The 9,274-nt window shown below is 46.5% G+C and overlaps 1 long non-coding RNA gene across 1 annotated transcript; it reads left to right on the top strand.

The window, feature by feature from the left end:
* Positions 1-6,944: 6,944 nt before the first annotated feature.
* Positions 6,945-9,066, top strand: LOC308370048. The gene is made up of 3 exons (XR_013968771.1): positions 6,945-7,053; positions 8,016-8,139; positions 8,616-9,066. It is a non-coding gene; the product is annotated as an uncharacterized lncRNA (long non-coding RNA).
* The last annotated feature ends 208 nt before the right edge of the window (positions 9,067-9,274 follow it).

The following is a 9,274-nucleotide window of genomic DNA, read 5'->3' as shown; positions in this document are numbered from 1 at the left end:
CGTGACGCTGATAGTTCAACGCACAATATTTTGTTTTCACCTGTTGAGAATAAATATAATGCCCTCTAATATAGTGCGTATGAACGCATCTCACGGTTAAAGCTCCGTAAGTCATTCGTCAATCTTACAGTGCAGGTGATAAAATACAGAGATACAAAACCACAGACTTCACTTCTGCGTGATAATGTGTGTTTTACTGCTACAAAAGCTGGTGTAGGCTACCAGAACGGAACAATACAAACCAGCCACGATTCGCTTTGATTCTCGAACGTGCCAGCGCGTTGGCGGTGATGATGATGGGTGAAGTGCGTATGTGTGTATTAGAGAGCGTGCTGTGTGTGTGAGAAAGAGAGCAAGAGGAGGAGGAGGGCGGATACGGGGGTTCAGTTTAAATAGGCAGCCTACTATTGGACTGTCGAGAGGCACGCACGCTATTGCAGAGGCGATGCGTCTACTGGGCTGTTATATTACGCTGGAGAACTGACAAGGAGCGCTGTCAAACCACCGAACCACCGCTGGGAGAAGGGGGAAATATACGCTCTCACATCAGTGAGGTCCAAGAGGCACCATTTTACGTCTTTAATCTTTGTGTGAAATGATAACGTTACAATGGCGAATACGTATTCTTGGGGGGCCGAGTGTGTTTTTGGATACTGAAGGAGAACATGGGAGCAATGTGTATTTTCTCGCGAGGCAGTCGACGTCCTCATTACGCACTGCGATTTAAATAGTCCATCATCCTGTGTGACATTTACGCGGATCGAGATCACGACTTACAACGCACTGGCCAGGTAAGAGTGCTGGATGGCATCTATAAACGAATCATCCCTCTGGTTCCGTACTACCAGTCTAGTAAAATTCAACCGCATAACTGACTCTTTGGCTTTGTCGTTGTGTTTCAATAGCCGCTGCTGAAAACATAGCTGTCTTACATTTATGAGCTGCAAGAGCAGAGGTTATCCTCAATGCAGTACTCCATTCTTCTCTCCAGAAGAGTCCTGGTGGTGTGGGCTGTGTGGAGGTTTTACTAATTTGGTCATAATCGGGGATTGGTTATTGGACTAGTTAGTTAAACAGTTGAATTGTATACATTCGACATATCATACTGGTTATGATCTTACATTTAATAGCTCTATGAAATTTCTCTGATATACTTGGAAATAATTTAATTGAATTTAACCAGATTAGAAGTTCCATATAAATACACTGTGTAAAATCACACATGTGCTTGTTTGTGCATGAGGACACCCTGTATGTGCGGGGGAACATAAACTTGTTGTTGTCTTTGACTGACAAGAAGAAATAAACTACAACAGGTGATCATCTTTTTTTCCAATCCACAGCCTCTGATCCAGTGATCCTGAGAGTTTACCTGCCTCTGAAGCTGCTAGAGCGATGCTTCAGCAGAACAACAACAACAACTACCCGTGTCTGGACCGCGCCATCCTCCAGGACAGCGGGAAGAGCGGCGTGCCGTTCGCCAGCCCCCTCGAGTTCGGCGACATGTCTCTTATCAAGACTCTGAGGGCGTGGGCCAGGAGCGGGATGAGCGCCAAGGCCAGGGGCGGCTCGGCCCCGTTACATCACCACCTCGCCAAGTCGTGCCAACAAAGCAGTGGGTCGGGTCAGGGTCCAGGGGTGCCCCTGACTGCCAGGACGGCCGCGACGGGCCCTACGAGAATGGTGGGGGGCGGACAAGCAGGCCTGGGTGCACTGGTTACCGTGGCGACCCTGAAGGCCTCAGAGGGGGGGCGACAGACGCAGACGCGATGCCTGCTACTGAAGGCCGAGGGCCGCAACTACGTGTGTGCGGTCAGTGGTGCCAACCGGGGCGGCCCCACAGGCCAGGCACCTCCGTCCCGCGCCACCCTGGTAGGCAGCTGGTTGCGAGAAACGGTAGTAGGGTCAAAAGAGGCTTCTGGAGCAAAAAGCACGGTTCAGAATGGACAGTGTGACGGAGAAGTATTTCGGGTAAAGCCCAGGCCAGCGAAGAAGTGGCGGAAGCTGAGCAACTCCGCCGCCTCATTCGCAGTGAGCACTGAGGCGGCTCCAGGCAGGCAGGAGCACGATAACAGCCTCCACAAGCTGGACGAGAGCCAGCAGCAGCAGCAGCAGCAGCAGCAGCAGCAGCAGCAGCAGCGGCAGGACGGAGCCAAAAGCAACTGTGTGAGCGCACGGTTGAACGTTCACGGGAGGAAACAAACCCGAGGGTCTGCACAGCGAGGGAACAGCAGGACTAAAGACAGACGAGGGCCCGTGAGGCCAGTGTCTAGACCGAACAGTTTACATGACACGGCCACGCTGGCGAAGGAGAACGTGGACATCATTAACGTCCCATGTGCCGAGCACTGCTCCCGAAGAGTTAAAGCCGACCCGAAAAGGACCTGGAGTGACTGCACCACTGGATCTGAGTCTAAAGAGGTGGCCAACAGAGATACCACTGAGTCCAGTCTCCAAATCAGCCATTTTAAAGAGCCCCCTAACAAAGAGGAGAAAAACACCTCTCTTCACAACAGCTTAGGGGAGGCCAAGGAAAAGAGCATTAAGACCTCAAATAGAACTGGAGACACAGTGTGTAATGCGAAGGAAAAAGATCACACAACAAAGTTGAGAGATACAGATCCAGCTGAGGAGGTTCTGTCCAGTAGATGGGTCAGGAACCTCAGCCCAGAGAGACGCTGTTGGACTGAGTTGGGTCTAGATAATCAACACTGCTGTTGTAAGGACTTAGATACAGGTTTCACAAACAGTAAAGACCTGCCTGAGCCAGGGCTCATAGATAAATCAGAAGAAGAAATACTGGATCTTAATAGGCTGTCCTTGTCAGATATAAAGCCCCCTTATGGCCATCTGTGTGCGGAAAAGGACTCTGAACGAGAAGAGGAGCTAGATGGCAGAGTTGAGAATCACCCCAAATTAAATCTCCTCTGTGCGTCTCCTCAGACGGAGAAGGAAGGGGCACCACAGGGGGTGGTGAACGTGGAGGCCAGATCTGGGCAGAATCCAGATGAGGCTCACGCAGCAGAGGATCATGGGAAAGAGGGACAGCGCTCAGCAAGAGCTCTCAAAACCTTTCCACTTGCCAAGGAAGGAGGAGGAGGAGGAGGAGGAGGAGGAGGAGGAGAAGGAAGCAGTGAGGAACAGAGGAATTCTGGGATTAGATCAACCGATAACAATCTCCTTTGGACAGCTCACACGGCAAGCAGCACAGCAACGACCAGTGCCGCTCCTGTTGTTACAGCTCCTGCCGCCGCCACCGCTGCCGCCACCACTGCGGCTTCTGCTGTCGCTCATGCTCACCCTAATCCTGCCCCCCCGGGAGCCATGGTAACGGGCCTCCCAGGCCCAAGGAGGGAGCAGGCGGAGGCCGGAGGTGTGGCCAGGGCAGAGGCTAAAGCTGAGCTGCGGAGCGAGGGGCAGCCAGGGAAACCAGCGGCCGAGACCCACAGAGCAGACACAGTGGCCACAGACGGCGAGATCATCGGAGGAAGAGGAGGAGGAGAAGAAGGAGGAGGTGGAGGGGGGCAAGAGGGTGAAGAGGATGAGTTTGGGGGGTTCATGCAGGCAGGTGAGGCCCTGGCCTGGGAGGACGGCTTCGCCGAGCTCCACCAAGTGTCTTGTGGGAAAGTGGAGTTTTCTGGTAAGTCTTTTCAGCTTGCGTCTCTAAGCTGATCCTAAATCTCTCCGGCAGGATTGTACACTAGCACAAACACACACAGACACTAAATGTAGAGACACAGAAAAACTAGGGCAGTTAAAAAGGCAGGTACTTCAGGAAGCCTTTTTACATTACTTTCTGCCAGACTGGAAGAAGGGGGGGGGGGCTATAATTAGACGACCGTCTGGCACTTCACCTCAAAATCAACTCGTCTAGGAAACGTAGAACGTGACAGAGAAGGGGGCCACCCTTTTGTTTGCATTTTCGCTAGCCGACAGGCGTGCGGTTCCAACAGCTTATGACATATTTTAGCCTGTCTACTTTGACCTGAATTCTTAAAAGCCCCACCCCCAGCCCCCTCCCCACACTAACCTAACCCCCACCCCCCCAACCCCTCTCCCTGCCGCGCCCCAACCCCCAGCCAGAACTCATGTGAAGGTATTAATTATTGAGAGCTCCCGCAGTAATGCCACTCTGGCATGGGCAGAACTGAGGTGTAAGCCTGTGTTAGCCCCCGCCGCAGGGCACTGTGCTGAACTGAGACAGAGGCTTAAGCAAGACCTCAGGGACAAGGATGAGCTTCTCACAGCCTACTGAAACTCATCACAGGCAGGCAAACAGCAAACACTGATTCAGCATCGACAAGAAGCAAACAGCACACACTGATTCAGCATCTACAAGAAGAGCTGTCATGATCTGTGATGAGTCACAGATCCTCTTACATAGATGCACACATACACACACGGACACACTCACACACACACACACACACACACACACACACACACACACACACACACACACACACACACACACACACACACACACACACACACACACACACACACACACACACACACACAAACTCCCACACTCTGACTTTATATCCCTACACAATTATTCATTCTCTCTGTGTCTCCCTCTGTCTCTAATGATAAGCAAATGATTATTACCCAAATTATTATTATCTGCAGCGTGCCTTAAGAGACAGGTAGTGATTCAATTAAGCTGACACGTTTTTCTGTTGTTGCTCAGTATTCAGAACCAATGAGGTGCACTCTATTTCCAAATGAGAGATTAACACTGAATAATGACCTGTCACAATGAGTTTTGTGCAGACCTTACACAGTGTAATTACTATCCACAGATGCGCATGATTTCCCAAACCAATAATCATTTGACAACTTGACCATTGTTGAAATCTTCCTGTATAAGCATTTGCACCTTGTAAAATTGCATTTAATAATACACACAAATAATAGTAATAATACACAATAGGAACTCATGTTTGCTGTTACTCTATGTTGTCTTCTTTGTCTACTGTCACTGAACATGCAGACAAAGGTGACATGCCATCCTGGCAATCTGATTGGACAGACGGCCCATCCAACCAATCTGATTGGACAGCCAGTCCATCCCACCAGTCTGATGACTCATGGGTTGCCTTCACCCAGGAAGGAGGCGGTCAGGGTCATGGGGAGGAGATAGCATCTGGACCATGGTGGCCTCAGATTGCCATCGAGGACAAGGCAGATGATTTTAATGCAGTAAGCTACCAGTAGTTTTTCCCCCCCTTCATGTTTCCTTGGTTTCAATGTGTCTTTCTGTGGGGAGGCATGAGGACTGCACTGCTGGCTGAAAGTTTTGTCAGCTTGTTTTGTTTGTTCAATTAAAATTTTTAGATGTGATAAATTGAAGACTGCTTTGAAGTTGAATAATTTCCATTTCATGCTAGTTGGAAGGAGTGAGAACATCTGAAATGAGGCATATTAAAAAAATTCTTCAGTTTTGTCCAATTTAAATAATGAAGTGTATCGAGCTGTAATTCACAAGCTGTAATGTTAGATTGGCAAAGAAGATTTTTTTTAAATTCCAAATAAGCTTAAGCATTTAATGGTTGTCATGGGAATGGTTTCCTCCTTGTTTACAGTATAAGAAAACTGATAGCGCTAAATGCACAGACTACTGAAACTGAATTACCGGGGAGGCGAGGTCAGGTACTTCCTGGTCCATTAACCCATGATCTAACCCATGATCTCTCATGTCAAGATCCCTCAACAATATAGCCCCAGACAGCAGCTAACAAATGCTGATGTTAAATGGTGCTGGTTTGGTCTGGTTTGGTCCTGTCAGTTGCTTATGTTAAATGGTGTAGCTCTGACGGATCAAAACCAGGTCTGGTCTGGACCTGTCAGCTGCTGATGTAAAATTGTGTGGCTCTGCCGGATCAGAACCAGGTCTGGTCTGGTCCTGTTAGCTGCTTGAGCCAGGTCAGTTACATTTCAGTTCCAGGAAAAATGCGGGGAGGGTGAGTGAACCCACAGTGTCCATGACGGAATTGCCCTGGCGCAAGGCACCCAACCCCCACCTACATTGCTGCTGCCCACTGCTCACTGCTCCTAGTGTGTGTGTGTGTATGTGTCCAAGTATGTGTGTGTCTGAGTGTGTGTGTATGTGTGTGTGTGTCTGTAAGTGTGTCTGTGTGTGTGTTTGTGCTCATTGCTCCTAAGTATAGGTTAAGTCCAATGCAGAGGTTGAATCTCACTGCTCACGATAAGTGGGTATGTGACAAATAAAGAGAACAAGAGAATAGAGGCGCACCTACACTGCCAAAGATAGCTATAACTGTAAATACTATGGTTTTAAATTTCACTCAAGCTCATAACGAACACACCACGCTCTATTACAATAACTACATGATGACTGATGTTGTTGTACATCACTTTCAGATCGATTGTGTGAACGATAAAAAACTGACAGCCAATCAGAATGAATCAAATTTTACAACATCACATTAAAACATGAATAACATTTCTGAGAGATTTCCCTTATAGCTGGGCAGTTTGCACTCTCATATCATTATAGTAACAGTGGTCATCAAAGTTAGCGTGGATGGCTCATTACAGTACCTTAGGCAGATAACTGGTTCAGCAAGCTCATTTAATTGACATAATGATATCATGTTGTTCAAAGCCTGTTATATGTCACTGAATTTCCAAATTCAAAGCCTGGTGTATTTCACTGAATTTCCTTACATTTCAAAAATGTTAATAACAAATAGATGGTGCAGTGAACGTTAACAGTGTATTACGGCCATTATTGATGTTTTAATAGTCATAGATTCATATTCTGTTTCAACTTGCACTTCGTTGTGAGGTGGAGAAGTGTGCTGATATTGTGAAGGTTATTTTACTGGATTGATGTGAAAACTGACATACCTTGGTGGCTGATGTATTCTTATTTGTCGCCTCTGTGTTCCGTTCCGTGCAGCCAAAAGTGTTTCTAGAGGCCTTCCCACCTGTGCCGAACACGACCTTTGACTCCATTGGAATTCCGACACTGAAACAGCTCCTGCGGGGAGCTGCAGAACAGAAGACCGCCCCTGAGGATTATGGGTATGTGAGAAGAAAAGAGAATACGAGCACGTGTTTGCTGTGCAGATCTTGGGCAGGACTCTGCAGAATGCAAAATCTGTATATCAAAGGGATGGGCTTAATGGTTATATGAGTGTAGGGTCAGACAATCAAAGCAGATATCTGCATCACTTCCATAGCAAAAGCGTGTCCTGTGCGTAATCCTCTTGGTCTTGGATTGCTTTTTCAAGGTCATACGGAAGCTCAGGCATCACACATGCTTTGTGCGGTTGCATTTCCATAGTGCAACTCTAAAATGTGGGATTTCCATAAATAACTTTGGATATGTAAACAAGATTGAAATTATTTGCACACAGAAAGACAGATTGCACACAGGATAATTAACTGTTGCAAAGATCCCTGTGCCTGAAGCCTACAAATAAATAATTGATTCAACAGATCTTTGCGTGAGTGTGTATGCATATGTGGGTGTGTGTGTGTATTCGTGCTGATGTGTGTGTGTCCGTATGCTCTTTGTTTGTAGATTCTAGAAATTTGCGCTTGCACATGGCAGACTGAAAACCTTTGGAGTTGAATGTGTATGTACTGCTGAGGACGTTTCTTGCTCTCTCGCTCTAACTCGCTGTAAAACCAGAGCACTTCTCCCTCTAGTGGTGGATATGAGGAACTGTCAGGATCTCACAACAACCAAGCCATTCAGAGGGGGCAGAGGGAGCAGACCGCCAAGTGAATGTTTTGCAGTTGGCATGAAATTGAACACATGCACCATGTTACACTGAGATAGCAATAGACCCTGAAATGGATCTAGCGCTGACTAGACCATGGACCAAACTGAGACCAGGTCCGGGCAGCAACAGGGCGAGATTTGTTTCGGAGCCTGACATTATCTTTGCACCTATCTAAATACTTAAAGGTGTTTTGATAGGGTACATTTGAGTGCTGTGGCATTGCACATTATTCACTCTGCCTTGCTTGCTTGTTAGGGAGAGGAGCTTGCTGGACGGCTTCCAAGACTTGAACAAAATGTTTGGCCTGAAGCACAAACGGACGGAATCTCCTTCCTGGAAGCATCTCCTGACATCACTACAGGTGGACGGACATCTTACAGTAGGTGTCTGCCTTTATTTTTGTTGGTTTTCCACAAACGGCCACAGCGTCCTGTGGGTGTTTGGGAGATGAAGTGCCTAATTACACATTCCATCCGATTACATAACAGTGTGCGCATTCATTCATGAAACATGAGTCAAACTACAGTGCTAATCGTTTGCAATATAGAAGTGAAAACACATTAACAAATTTTATGAATTATGATCATCACAGAACAAAGTATACAATCATTATATTCTATTCCTATTCTTTGCTACTATTCTTTACTTTTACTTTACGGACCTTTTTTAGTCAATTTTGTCCATTTTTATTTAGTTAGATGTTTATTTTTGTACTTGTTTTTTATATTTGTTTTATCTTGCCATCACCGTAAGGACCTTTGTGCTCTCATCAGAAAACTACAATTATTAATTAAAATTGTATTTTTGTCATATTAAATAATCAAATTATTATCATTATTTTCATTCTCTGTCCAGGCACATCCAAGGGACCTGGCGCAAGGTCATGACCTCACTGCCGGACATCATGTGGTGAGCCTGCAGTCCTCACTGGTCAGCAAGAGGAGGCTGTCATATGACCTGAACAGGAACCTTCTGGCTTAAATTTCCACAATGCAACTCTGCCTGACACACTTCCTTTCTCTGTTTGTTACCGCAAGGCCCCCTCAAACATCACACACCATGTGGGCCGTAAATTGTTGATGAAAGACAGAAAGAAAATGTTGAGATGCTGTCCCGTGTGTTGGTTAGTTTGTTTGTTTTACAGGGCTCATGACTATTCTGATTTGGGCTTCTAAGTCTTTTTCAATTCTGAATCCTTCTACTCATCTCTCACAAAAGACGTCGAATCCTAACAGTGCAATGCTACCATTTGATATATTTCTACTTAGAAATAATAACTGAATTTTTCAGTCATCCCTTAATTCATACCTGGATTTAATAATGTGTCAGTGCCAAACTAGACAACTGGTTTATCTGGCCCAGTTCGGGCCCTGATCTGGGACAGATTCACCATGAACTGCTATGTAGGTGCTACTGTCTCTTGCATCGACACCTTAAGCACTCAACACTTAGTGATAGATGTATCTTAATAAAGAAAGGAGAAGTATTTTTCGATAGAGCTTTTTAAGGAGCAG

This window comes from Sprattus sprattus (genome assembly GCF_963457725.1).
Source record: "Sprattus sprattus genome assembly, chromosome: 9".
NCBI classification, from domain to species: domain Eukaryota; kingdom Metazoa; phylum Chordata; class Actinopteri; order Clupeiformes; family Clupeidae; genus Sprattus; species Sprattus sprattus.
Note: the sequence above shows the minus strand (reverse complement) of the source record. Positions and strands in the feature narration are given on the sequence as shown.